A 13943-nucleotide genomic window follows, 5' to 3' on the forward strand; every position below is an offset into this window, starting at 1 on the left:
CCTGTAATCTCTAGATAAATACTGCCTCTGCTAGCAAGCTGTCATCAATTAAAACAATATGCTCAAAAATATTTAATGGTCCCCATGTTAATCCCAGTCAGAACTCAGTTTCTGAACACTCTCTGGCCAAACTAACAGATACAGATAGTAAATTAGTCCTTTAAAAATAAATAAATAAATACCAAAACTATTTCTGTGATTAGACAAACATTTCAGTGGGTATATGAATCTTCTTAACATGACATTCACAGTATAAGACAGATACGTATTTTTCCACATTAAGGTCTTAAGATAGGATATCCCATCAGTCCACTCCTCAGACAATTAGCATATTAGCTAAATTTGCTGACAGGCATTCTGTGTGAGATTTATATCTCCTTTCAGTCCAAGTGAAATATTTGTCTTTCTGCAGTGTTTTCCAAGAACATACAGCATGTTTGAGAGCTTTACTGTCCTATTTTGATAACTAAGTCCAAAACTAAGCTTAAAATGAATTGCCCAACCCAGCTCTCATGAAATATCAAACTGAAGCTGGCAAAGGAAGATAACAGATCATAAAGGTGGCATTCTCAGGGAGCTAACTGGTGCCATTATGCTTTAGGCTCTCTCCATTGCTACACTGCATACCCTTACTTGGAGGGGTTTATAACTTGGCTGCAAAAATGTTTTCTGGGCGAATCTTGGCAGACAAAGTCTTAACTTGAGAGCAAATACATTTTAAAACAAATTTCCACAAAAAAAGAGAAAAATCTGTCTACAGTGAGGCTTTGAGCAATGCATAGTCAAACTGAGTTGATCTGGTAAGCTACAATACGATTGCTTACAATGGTAAAGCAATCTGCTCTAGGTGAACCTGCTCTGGCACGGGGGTTGGACTAGATGATCTCCAGAGGTCCCTTCCAACCCCCATCATTCTGTGTGATTGTGTGATTCTGTAATACACCCAGCACAGCCTCAGTGCCAGCCCTGAGAGCTAGCGCTGCCCATTCTGCCACCGTTCCCATAGAGAAACCAGCCCAATGTCTGCTTTCACCCTGGAAAAGACAAGACTCTCCCACCAGCTCAGCTGAATCAGATGTGGGCATTTGGGAGCAGCCACCATGCCTGCAGGAGGAGACAGGGCTGGAAGAGCTTGTCCTCCTTCGAGTGGCTGCAGGCACAGGGGTAAGAGCTCAGGGTCACTGTCTTGCCCCCGTTCACAAGAGGCTGTGGCAGAGCTGGGGCCCAGCCCTTCCACGGGAAAGATTTGATGGCTCCTCATTTAGCGGGCCTTTGAGGACACCCTTCCAGCACTCACACCCTCTATGCTCACAGCATGAGTAGAAAGTCACAACAGCAATACCTTCCTCTTCAGTGGTGTTTTTCCTGCAGGACTGTCAAAGCAAATCAGAAGATACTTGTTAAGCCTCTTAAGATTCCCAGTACAAGACACACTGCAAGCTGTTGCCTGCTTCACAAATAGACCACCACACGGGGCAGTGAAGTAGTTTCAAGCCCCTAGGAGTCAAAGAGAGAATTAAGTCCTGTCCCACTTACCTGCTCTTATGACGGCATGTTTCGGGCTCAGTAGACAGATTTCAGTTCTCTTAAGATAGGTTATAATTCTCACTGACTTTAAAAAGGTCATGGATCACGCCCCAAAGAGTATCCCAGAGAGCCTGCAGAGCAAAAAGTAACTAATCTCACCTGAATATTTGAAAGATGCAAAAAACTCTTCTCTTTTCCAGGCCAGAGTCACATACTGCTTGTATTGCAGCAGTCATGCTGTATGGCATGTATATATGGCATGGCTGGACCATACGTGTGAGGCTGTGTGGGAGATGGGGAAGGACTTATGTGTGCCCCCCAACTTGTGTTGATTCACCAGAAATATTAACTCTATTTGAACTAAAGCTGTTTATTATAGCTAAATTCAGGAGAAAAAAAAGTTTCTGATTAATAAGAAAGAAATGCAGAAATTTCAAAACAGTTCATTTCGGCATTTCCAAAATGAAGTGTTTTGCTCTTCTGGATTAGATTCAAAAAGCACATTAAACAATATTCCATAAAAAAACAAAACAAAGCAAACCAGCCAGAGAAGAAAACAATGGCATATAGCCCGTATTTTGGGCAGTCTGTTGGCGTATGAGGAGCATTTTGAACATCTTATCTTCCTGGAGAGGGCACTCACTCACCTTTGAACAAGAAAGTCATTCTGACTTGTCCTTTCTGTCCCCATGGAAGTTTATTTGCTTCAACTCACCCCAGAATTCCCAATATCTGGGTGGTTAGGAGGTAGACAGCCTTGGTTTAACATCCCTGCTCTGACTCAAACTCAAAGAAAAAGCATCTCCACACTCTCCTTATCAGCTATAAAGTAAGAAAAAGAGCAACGACTGGTAAAAATTCTGAATTCAAACCATATAACATTTCCTAGTTTCCATTTTGGCCATTGACCTGAAAAATCAAGTCACGGACTGAATGAATTCACATAGACCAAATGTAAGTTTTAGCAAGTCCTGTATACTTCCACAAAAAAAATATCTATCTTTAGCTCCTCAGTGTTGTCCAATGAAATATCATTGCATTAAGTCTGTGAGAAACAAGATCAAACAGTGACTTTCACAGAAGATTTAATGAGGCAACATTGTTCTAGAAGAACACTTCCTAAGCACCAGAAGCAGTGAAAGACCTATGTAAAGTCATCAGAAGCTAAAAACCGCAAGCCAGTGTCTAGCCTAAATTTTTGGTTTGGAATTTAAACTTGAATTAACCACTGAGAATATATTTTTTTCTCATTTTCTTCAGTTCCTCTGCCTTTAGGGACAGTATAAGGGCAAAGATTTATTCTCTGGATTTTTTATCAAAAAGATGCATCACTTCTTTCAAACATATACTTTAGTTCATATCTCAAATAACAGTCTAATACGGTCTTGAGCCTGTAAGTGAGCATCTGACTTTATAGTACTGTCAAGAAATTACAAATTTCTAGGAACAGCATATAAATGTGGACAAGAAACATTAAGGTCAATGTCTTATTTTACAGTGGGTAGGCAAATCAACTGCTGATGCTATGAATTCAGCCATTCATGATCAACACCCAGCTCTTTAAATTTAATTTATTAAATTAAGCTTCTGACAACATTTGACTGATACATCTTTTGACCCAATCATGTACTCAAACTGGCTGGTAGCAGGAATTACCATTTCATGTGTCTTTCAGTGTGAGGGGTCTCAGAGATTGTTTTCTCACCAGTTCCCAATGCCCAAGCAGAGAATCCCCTCTTTGGAGTTTGCCCAGATTTACATGATTTTTAACTTTTTCTGCTTCTTCCTTCCTGTACACATATTGAAAATGATGCTATATGTATACTAAACTATGGGTTTTCCATATTATTGTATTGTTGCACTAAGGAATTCCAAATTTGATTAGATAATCTCTATCAATGAGTAACCCTCCAGAGCTTAGGTAAAGTTGCAAATTTTTCTTGCAGAAGACACGCTGATGTTAAAAAAATGGGCCACCTCAGTTTTTTGGAATCATAATAGGAATTAGCTTCAGCCACAGGTGAAATGAAATGAAACAAATGAATTTAAAAAATTTAATAAAGGAAACCCTGGTATCTTTATCTAAGGAATTTCATGGATGCCACCCTTAAACATAACTGTAATACAAAGACATGGTGGGGTTAAATGTTGAACATATTATACTCATAAAAAAATGAAGTTGATGTGTGTAATATAATATAAACCCTGTTAATTTTTGTTTTTCTTGGTTCTGTCATGCTCATTCTCTCTCCAAGTCACTTGGCTTTCATTCCTCAGTAAACCAATTACTTCAGTGTTCTATTAGATTTACATTCACTGCTCTCAGTCAACTCTCTTACACCCATGAAATCTTATTCATGATGCACAAGAAAAAGGCCGCAAAGATTTGAGATCTATGGGACTGGCCAGGTTTGATAGAAACTATGGAACTGAACTGCTGCTAAAGTCAGTCCTTTCAAGACTGCAGGGAAGCTCTTCAGAGGCACTCAGTGCTTAATTTAACTGTGACTGCAGTGGCAGTATTCAAATGCATAGGACTGGATGGAGATCTTGCATCTACTCCTCACCATTGTAGGTTTCTCTTCTAGTTTGTCATCAGTCAGCTCAGACATTGGACATGGACATATCCTTGCACATAGCTGGCTTGAGCAGAGATATCAGTGGAGGGTCAGGACATGAGATGGGATGAGGAGAGCCTCCTGACATAGTAAGACCATTGAAAGCTCAACCATGGTCATCAACTGCATCCTTACAAAATGCCAAAAGTCATTCTAGCTCCTTTGTAAGGAAGCTAAGTTACAATCTTGTGATAACAAACAAGTAGTTTAAAATTAGTTATAATTATCAAGCTTGACAGCCTTTGAGATGGCAGCCATTTTGCCTTCACCAAGTTGAAACACGACTGCTCAATATTGGTATTTCTCTTTGCCTTTGCATTTATCCCTTCAGTGTCCCATCTCTCACTTTCTCTCTCGATGTAATAAGCTGAAGTTTTGTTACAAACTCTGCTATAATTTCTCAGTAATCTGAGAGGATAACCACAGCTGCAGTTTTGAGGTTGCCAGCAATTCCTGCTACTGGCAATTTTCCGTCAGTCTTGTTAAGAAAGTTGCCACAATTTTACCGCAAATAGTAAGTCTGTGGCATACTCCAGAATTTGCATACAATTGCTGTTAGCTTACCACAGTGATCATTTCTGTTAACAATAGCTCTCTAAAACTGCTTGAAAATCGGGCTTCAGCCAAGCCGATCTGGTTTACGTTATACAAAGTATTTTAATGTGAAACCTTTTAGTAGAAATCATCACTAAAGTCACTTTGAGATCATGCCTGCTATCTGCAAAACTTGAAAAACTAATTGTATACTTGCTTTTTTGGATTATTTGTACTGCTTTTTCCACAAAAAATCATTGGAACCGTGTTTAGCCAAAATTTTAAGTGCAAGTTATTTTGTTAACATTATTAAAATGCATATTCAGCAAATTCATTTGGCTGCATTAGCTCGTACATTCATGCAGCTTCTGAATCCTTACACTGTGTTACTAGTAGTTCAGAAGAAAATCTATACTAAATTGTGTTTGTGTTGCCTTTTGATTTCATAGGTTAAATAGATGTTATATACAAAGCAAATGACAAAAAATCTAAAGCTATTAAAAATATTTGTAGTGCTATTTAGAACCAGGTGAAACTGGTTTGTTTAAGAATTTTTAATGAAATGTGATCAAACTTCACTTAAATTGATTAATTTGGACAAAGTTTCAGTTTGTAATGATTTATTTTGCTGAACACAACAGAAACACCATGGATCGTCATGGTTTCCATTATATTATTTCTTTTGGTATACCTGTAGAAGTATAAAATTAATTCTCCAAAACAAATTGCACTTTAACTAATGATTTTGAGTTGGGGCATTCTTCCTGTAATCCACAAGTCTCACACTTTCATTTGAGTTAGGTTTTCAAAAAGACTTAACATGAAAAAGTTTTCTGTAGAAAACTAAACATGTGAAATTTGTTACCAGAGCTGTTCTTGCAGTAAGTCCGGCCATTTGGCATATAGTTTCTCAGCTGCACATGTAAATCAGGTGTGTCATTGAATGTACATTTTGCTTACACTCGTGCTTGATCTTGTTTTACGAGTTAGCATATCACTGAGAAGGATGGAACAATTTAAACACTCTGAAGGGTGTTTAAAAGAAAACATTGTGGCTGGTCATATAGGAAAAATCCTTCCTAAAATGCTAAGGGAATAATTTTTTTTAATATAAAAAAATTCACCTATTCAGCAGGTTTTAATTCTTTCAGAGGAGCTTGACAGTATATCAAATTGTCCAGTCATTAAATGCTGACACTATAATGAAGCTGCCTTCTCTCATGATCATATCATTCTCTCTGTTACTGAAAAGACTTTAGCATAGCCATCCATTTAATGGTGTTTTCTTTATTAAAAAGTGATGTTTTACTGATAAAAATGGAACCAGTCTGTTCTTCAAGGTGGAAATTAATTTTCCAAACCTCTGCTATTTTGAAGGCTGGCACAAGGGTAAATCTACAAATCCCAATTAATTTCACTGGTGTTAGTTGTCCTTGAAACAAAGCAGATGCTGGTGGTTTTTTTCTGCACTGCTCAATGTCAATTTTTGGTTTCTGGAAACCAATTAAAAGTGATAGGACAATTATTGGGAGCTTTCACTTATATTACCTTTTAGCATCTAACTAGCATTAGACTGCTTAATTTTGCACGAAGACAGAGCACAGCAAGGCCCCTGTGGTCAGGGCCCTCACTATTCATTCTCTTTCTTCTGACAGTGGAAATCTAATAGAGTAAAAGTGTTGTAAATAAATGGGCAAACACTGAGCTGAAAAATATGTAAACATTCACATCCGAAATCTTTATCTTAGGACTCAGCTCAATTTATTTAATATCAAGATTTATAGCATTAGTGCCATTCCCACATGTATTTAATCTTGTGACATCCAGCTTGGGCAGGCTGATAGAAGAGATTGCTTTCATAAATCTTAAGACTAAATGAATTGATCATCAGGTAATGAAGATCTTGACTACCAGTAAAATATTTCCTCAGAATGACTCATCTTCATACAAGTTATTTCTTCCTGACCCGAGGGCAAGTTAAATTTGTCACACAGTCCAAAAGTGTTTAGACTAAACGTAGTCTTAATTAGCACTGTTAGGACACTCTTTTATTTGTGGCCATGCTGAGGACTTCATATATCCTCTGACTACTGTTTTTGATATAGTGGTGGCTGCTATATTACTAGTACTGTGTCGCTCATTGTTCAGTTTCAGACTGAAAGGCTGAGGTACCCTCTTGCCTATGGGCTTGAGCCCACCCCATACTGCAAAAAAAAAGTATCTTAAAATACTACTAAGAAACATGGATTTGGATGGCTTTCTTTACCCTAAGAAAGTGGAGAAGTTATGACCATATTAGAGAATAAAGGGGTTTTCCCCCTCATAGTACTGTATTTATAAGCCAAAACAGAGTTTCTTGGTAAACTTACAACATGATTTTGACTGTTATGCACAAAGTGGACAACAACTAGATTGAAATATGTCTTGCAGGTTCCTCTAGGCAGGGTGTAATGGTCCTGCTGAGATGCACCATGTTCCAGGCCCCCAATGAAGTATTTAATCCTTACCTTCTTCCTCTTTTCCAGTTTTGACCCTTCCTTACATGTATAGTACTACACCTATCTATAATCAAGTTGATTTAATTAAAAAGGTGCCTTTCAGCAGATCAGTCTTTGGGTTTCTCTCTAAATTATCCTGTTAATATGGTCTCCTAATCAGACAGCTGGAGCTGCCTATGAATTCCTCCTCTTCTCAGAATGATCCAGTATACCTCATTTTTATGAAACTTTAGAAGCAGCAATGGAGCCTTAAATTAGCAGGACAAGTATTTATACAACCATTCAATGTCCATGGAGCAAAATGATAGTCTGCAATTGTATTCCCGCAGAAAGTATTTCCTTCTTGAAATGCTTGGGCTACTTTTTTGGCATGAAAAAATTGCCTGTTGTTTCCTAACGTATCAGCATGAATGAAGTTTAACACAATGCAATCACCACAGCCCTTGTTCTAACTCAGCCTGCACAAGTCCACTTTGCAAGGACTTCTGTTCGATTCTGTCATGATGCACCAGTGAAAGGGTAGTCCCTTCAACCATGAATCACTGCTCTAGACCTCACTGCACTTCTGTGAGATGGGTACTGTGTTTCTCCAGTCCCACACTCCAATATCTTCTCTTTATTCTAGAAACCCAGAAGCTTGACTATATATATCACTTTGCTCGTGATCTCCTAACCAGATGCAACTATCAACCCAAAGAAAAGTCATGTAACAAACATCAGTCGAGACAAACTTTCTTCTGATTATTCACTCTTATTTCATATTCCTCAACTCAGAAGAATAATTTGCAATTCTTTTCACAAAGGAATTTGTCTTATAATCTGCACACAATAGCTAAGTACCATTCACCCACTTGGTCAGAGCTCTAGCCATTCACTGTAATTTTTTAACAAAGAATTGCATTCAATTTCTAAGGCAACCTGCTGCTTTTACTCTAGTTCACACCATCATTAGGATATTTTAATGGCTACTCCAGACAGATAAACAGTAGAGAAGTTAGACTGAAAGAGATCACAGAAAAGAAGTTGAGAATCACAGGTAGAAAGTAATAGATAAAGTCTGACAACTAGTCTGTGATGAGTTCTCATACATCACCACTGTTTACGGTGTCTGTGGAAGATAAAACGGTTCTGCACTTTAACTCAACTGCTGCTTCAGTCAATGCTTCCCTTGTACTGTCCCTCAAGAGAAACTCTTCATAAGATTGGCTGACACTAGGCAGTTAAGCAGACATGAAAAAGGTTGGTTAAGATTACAGAAAGAGAAATGCTTCTGCATATGGTCCTCTATGTTTGAGCAAGAAAAAACAATTCAGGAGACTCCTTTCACTTTCATCTTTCCATTTAAAACTTCGCTCGCTGTTAGATACCTATAACGTCTACACCACTCCTGTTTATATTTATGCAATACCTGCACAAAGACTGTCTACAAAGAGATTTCCCAAATGCCCTTATTTGCATCTGGTTAGGAAGTCCATCCCAGAGAGTCACTGGGTCATGTTCACCCCTGAAGCATTCAGGTGGGACTGAAATCCAGTCTCTGAATTTGCCATGTTTCAAGTAGTTCTGTGCTAATCGCTGTACCTCCTGTAATTTAAATTGTTTCTTAATTGCATTAGGAAGAAATCCAGCGTAAACTCTTTTCCCTGTTGCCATCAGCAGAAGCTGTTGATGGAATATGCTCAGTCATAGTGGACCTGCCAGCATGAACAGACTGTGGTTTCCTGTTCCAGAGGAAGGAAACAATTGGTTTTTCCCACAAGCGCATAAAAGAGGCTGTTGCTTTGTAGGTAAACATAAGGGAAGGTGTGTAAGCCACGTACTTCCTTTTGCAGCCAGCTCAGTCCTAAAAGACCAAGATTACTCTGCACGTATCTGAAATTAATTCAGGCTCAAGTAACCCAACATGAAAATCCAACTGCTGACAAACTATAGCTCTTGAAATACACACCATGTCTCTATTTTAAGCAACAGAAAATTCACCTGGGAGAAGTACAAATTTTGATGACACCAACAAAAAGAGATGACAACAACACTTACTTCTTCTATACCTCCTTTAGTTCTTAGCTATAAAAACTCTTTATAAAGATAGGCAAATATTTATATTTTTATGTTGCATCTTCAAAAAAATGAAATCACTTTCTGCTTAAAATTAAAAGCCCAGCCAATGATGCACAAAAAATCAGTAGCAGCTAGATTTCTAATACTGCTGTTTCTTCATTAGATAGTTTAAAGTGTACACTGAAAAGCTTTTAAAAAAAAAATCAGGAGTAATCATTTCAGTGCCCTGATCTAGACAGCCAACCTTAAAGATATTCCTTCAAATGACATGTTGCATGTCCTCACTATCCAGCTTTGGCAGATCCAAGAAAAAAACCTCATGGTTCAGTTGCTTTAAATGATCCACACTGTCATAACAGATGATTGACAACAGCCACTGAATCTGTGGTGTAGTGTCCCAACTTTGGATACTCATCTACTGAGCTGCAGGCACTTAGAAGGGAGCTTTTGCATTTTAACAACTTTGAAAAAAATAAACCACAAAAAGTCTACGCTTTCAGCTTTTAATATCCCTCTTTAATTTAGGTTGCTTAATATTGCTGACCGTTTCTCATCTTACATTATTTATAGTGCTTTAAATGTTCAGGATCACCTGAAAAAATAAGATGCTTGGACTACACCCCATCAAAACTCTTGCAGGCTGCATCACTTCTAGGGAAAAAGGGCACAAAATGAATCTGCACCTGATTTCAGGATGCTACACGTCAAATTCGGGCTTTCTTGCATTTTAGGGTACCAGAGGCAGCTTTGGGATTGTTATTGACTTTTCACAGTTTATTTTATAAGAGCTTATATATTATGTTTCAATTTCTAGTTTGCCTGTAGTTTGAGAAAAGCACATATAACTTTTATAGCCATTGAAGTGCTGTAGTAGTAGGTGAAGCAGAGGGATAGAAGCAAGCCAGGGTCTCATCAGGTCTATTGTACTTTAAACAGTGTCTTGTCCTGGTCCCTTACTATCATATGGATTTTTCCTTGATAATCTGTGAATGGTCCTTTAGCTTTCCTGTACATACTTTTTTGGCTTACTTACCAAAAAGCTGGACTGTCACTTGTTTGTAAAATTTTCTTTACTCATTTTATCCCCTTATGGTGATCAGGGACCACAGAGAATCTTGAGCTGTTATGAAACTTTATAAATAAGCCTCTTGGTACAGCAGCATCCCATAGGGCATGTTTCCCCCATGCAGAGCATGACCCTACCTCCCCACTCAAATCAACAGAGGTTTGGCCACTGAGTTCAGTGGAAATAAGACGAGGCCCTAATGCTTCACTAGTTCCCTAGTTGCTCAACTGCTCTGGAGCTGGTAGGACAGCAGGAGCTCATATGACACTGTGACGTAGGAGTTCTCAGTTTCATACAGCCTTGCAATGCTCTTAGCCTCATCAGAGAGCCTGATAATCCTCAAATGATACTGTTGGCTTCTTGCACTGTTGCCTGGTAATGAAAACAGAGAAATGCTTCCAGCAGTGAGCCATCACCCTTCAGTCCTTAAGGGAAAACACACATGTGAAGAGAAGCACACAAGCATGCATGCATGTGCATGCACACACACATATGGCTCACGTATATCACGAAATGACTGGCTAGAGCCATGGCTGGCCTGTGGAAAATCTTATCTTGATTAGATTAAAATATACCTCACCTCTTAAGCCTTTTTCCTTCATGAATGTAGTCATCTTGTTACCTCAGTGAACCTTATTTTGTTCAATGCCTTGTACGTTTGAAAAATTATATGGTTAAGCAAGACATTTCATAATCATTAATCTATAGTTAACTCAGCCTGCTGTATTATGCAATACTATGAGGAACAGCTGGGGCCCACTAACCAGAAAGCACTTTTATGGTTTCTCTTAAGGGCCATTAAATCAATGTGATGAGAGCACAGCTGGAAAAAATCCTGCAAAAATTTATCAGATCCCACACAATATGTAAAGGGACCACTCGGTGCAATTGCAGACTCAGCACCAAGCCCTCTCAGTTGAAACTGCAGGTGGAGGAACATTTACAGCACAGCTCGTATACAGTACTGAAAATGTCTGCTGCCTCTCCCTTTTCCCTCATCTATGGGGGTTTCCATTTGGGCCTCACTAACTGCTATAATTGCTGTGGATCCCTTAGGGGTAGATTAATGGGATCATGAGAGCAGCCTTTTCGGCAATGGCCACGCTGCCTGCTTAAGCTGTTCAAGGCGGAACTTCCTGACACTAATGCAGGGGACGCTGGCAGTGCTGCCTCCCTTACCTCAAGCACACTCTGGCAGGGGCCAGGAAATCTCACGCTTTCCTCCTTCACATTTTGAAACAGAAGGCGGAAAAGAGGAAAAAGCTATTAATCCCTGAAACACACACGTTTCACAACTGTTCACACATCATAGATAATGCAAAATAATTAAGAAGGAATGCTGTTACTGCATTATAATGTCCTGCAGAATTAACCTCTGATGAAATAAAGCAGACTGGGAAGTGAAAGGCATATTAATCAGAATAGAGCAGACCAAAAAAAAAATCACTATACCTGCTTCATGGATGTCTAATGGGTTTTAAGCCCCAGAGCAATTTCTTTAACACCTTTCTTCAATGCCTATCAAGGGCCTGATCCTAGGAGTCTGTTGAAGCCAGTGTAGTTCTGCTGTAGACTTAACAGTCTCTGCATCAGATCCATAAATGAATCAGATAAAAATATAGTAGAAAGAGAAGAGCTAAGTACTGGAAGAATTCCAGAAGAAGGGACAAAAGAGAGGAAATACAGTCCAAAGGGGACATTACAAAAAAAAGCAAGCACAATTCTGGGAGAATCCAAGCAGTGGTCTGTGGGTAATTTTGCACACTGGTGCAAAAGTAATCATTGCACATGACTGATAATCACAAGTCCTGGGCTATGGTCTAAATGCACATTAGAAAAACTCAACATTAGAGGCATTGATCCTACCAGACCTTACATTCAAATCTATGCAAGGCAGGTGTCTTCCTACTGCTCAACACAAGTGGCTGGTATAAAGCCAGATAGTTTATACAACTAGGCTCATCATGAATGTTTTTATTTACAGTTTCCTTCCTGTCTTCTCCAGAATGAACAACCCACACAGTCTGCTTCCCTTCTTTGCTCCTCTTTATTTCTGAGACGGTGCTCTCTTTAAATCAGACGCTCATGAAACAGCTGCTGTGTTCAACACTGCAATATTACCAAATAGCTTAGGGTAGGAACTAAAACGAAATAAGCAAAGAAAAAACAGACTGGAAATGTGTATGTGTGGGAGGGAGGGTTTTGAAGTAGAAATGAAGACCACTGCCAAATTAGAACTTAGCTATATACACCACAGCTAGCAGCTTTCCACTTGCAAAGTGAGCCATGATCTTAAAGGATCCCATTTTGGCAGTTTGCATATGCCCAGTAATTACAGAATAGCACACAGTCAGCATCATGCACATATGAAAAATGTATCTGCATTTGTATAGTAAGTATGCATGTATATAGGCGGGGGGGTATGGGTGTGTGTGTTTGTGTGTGGGTGTAAAAATGTTATGTGCATGATTTATGTCATATATCTTAATCTGTGCTGTATTTCATATACATATGATACTTAGATATGCACACATACAAAACATATATCTCATAGCATCACACTGCACTTTGATTAAAATTCAAGAAAGATCATATACAACTGAAATATCTTCTTTTTCCCTGTCACCCTTCCAAGCCAAGACCAAGATGAATCTGGTTTTATGTAGCTTAGGAAGACTGAAAGACTCCCAGAGAAAAGATTAATAAACCCTTTTTCTGAACCACTAAAGTCTATGGAAGATTTGTTAGTGTCTTCAGTGGATCAGTGCAGGATCAAGTCCTTCTAGGGCTGAATAGGAAGACCAGGATCAGACACTCATGAAAAAAATCTGTGCTTGAGTGGAGAGGTCCTTCTGCTTCCTACAACTTCTTTATAGGATTGTGTACCCATACAGCAGGAGCCAGTTTGGAGTGAGGAGAGGAGAGAGAAAAGTGGGTGACATAACAAGTATCCACTTTCAGGCAATGGACTCAAAAGAAAATTCTGCTTCACACTGTGCTCTCTTTTCCTTCTTGCCCTTACATCTTCTGGAACTGCACTGAAAAAAGCCAAGCTCTTTATGGAAAATCTCCCTTACAGGCATGATGCTTGAAGGCTAGAAGCGTAACACAAACAGGAGATCCAGGGCATGGCTGAGGAGAGGGGCAGCTGGTGCTCATATTCAATAATTCTTTAAAATTTTATGTCTCCCCAATGGTATTCTTTGTGTGTGTGTAAAAGGTTCCACATTCTCCACAGAAAAGAGGCTTAAAAAAAAACCCACTTAGTTTTCCAAAGTGCTATTGGTTCCTAAAGATATTTTGACAGGCTTGCTGCTGTTAAAATATCTTGACATAACCAAAGCAGAAATATCCTCTGCAGTAGTTCATGGTTCTTTTTACTGAGGAAGTCTGAAATGAGTTTCCAAACCCAAAGCAGGGGAAGTACAGAATTTTTGAATTTTAAGAACACAGAAAGCCAAGACTCCCTAAGGTATACAAAAATGTAGAGGGAGAAATTCTATCTTCCCAAGGTTTGCCAAATGAAATGGGGAAGAGGGGGAATTAATTCTTTTCAGAAGCAAAAGAGAAAACAGAGGAGAAAAGCCTGGGTCGTGAGCACCAAGCAGGCAACAGAATGGCTTGTTGCAGCATGCGTTCTCT

Source organism: Gavia stellata, chromosome 2, assembly GCF_030936135.1.
Source record: "Gavia stellata isolate bGavSte3 chromosome 2, bGavSte3.hap2, whole genome shotgun sequence".
Lineage (NCBI taxonomy): Eukaryota > Metazoa > Chordata > Aves > Gaviiformes > Gaviidae > Gavia > Gavia stellata.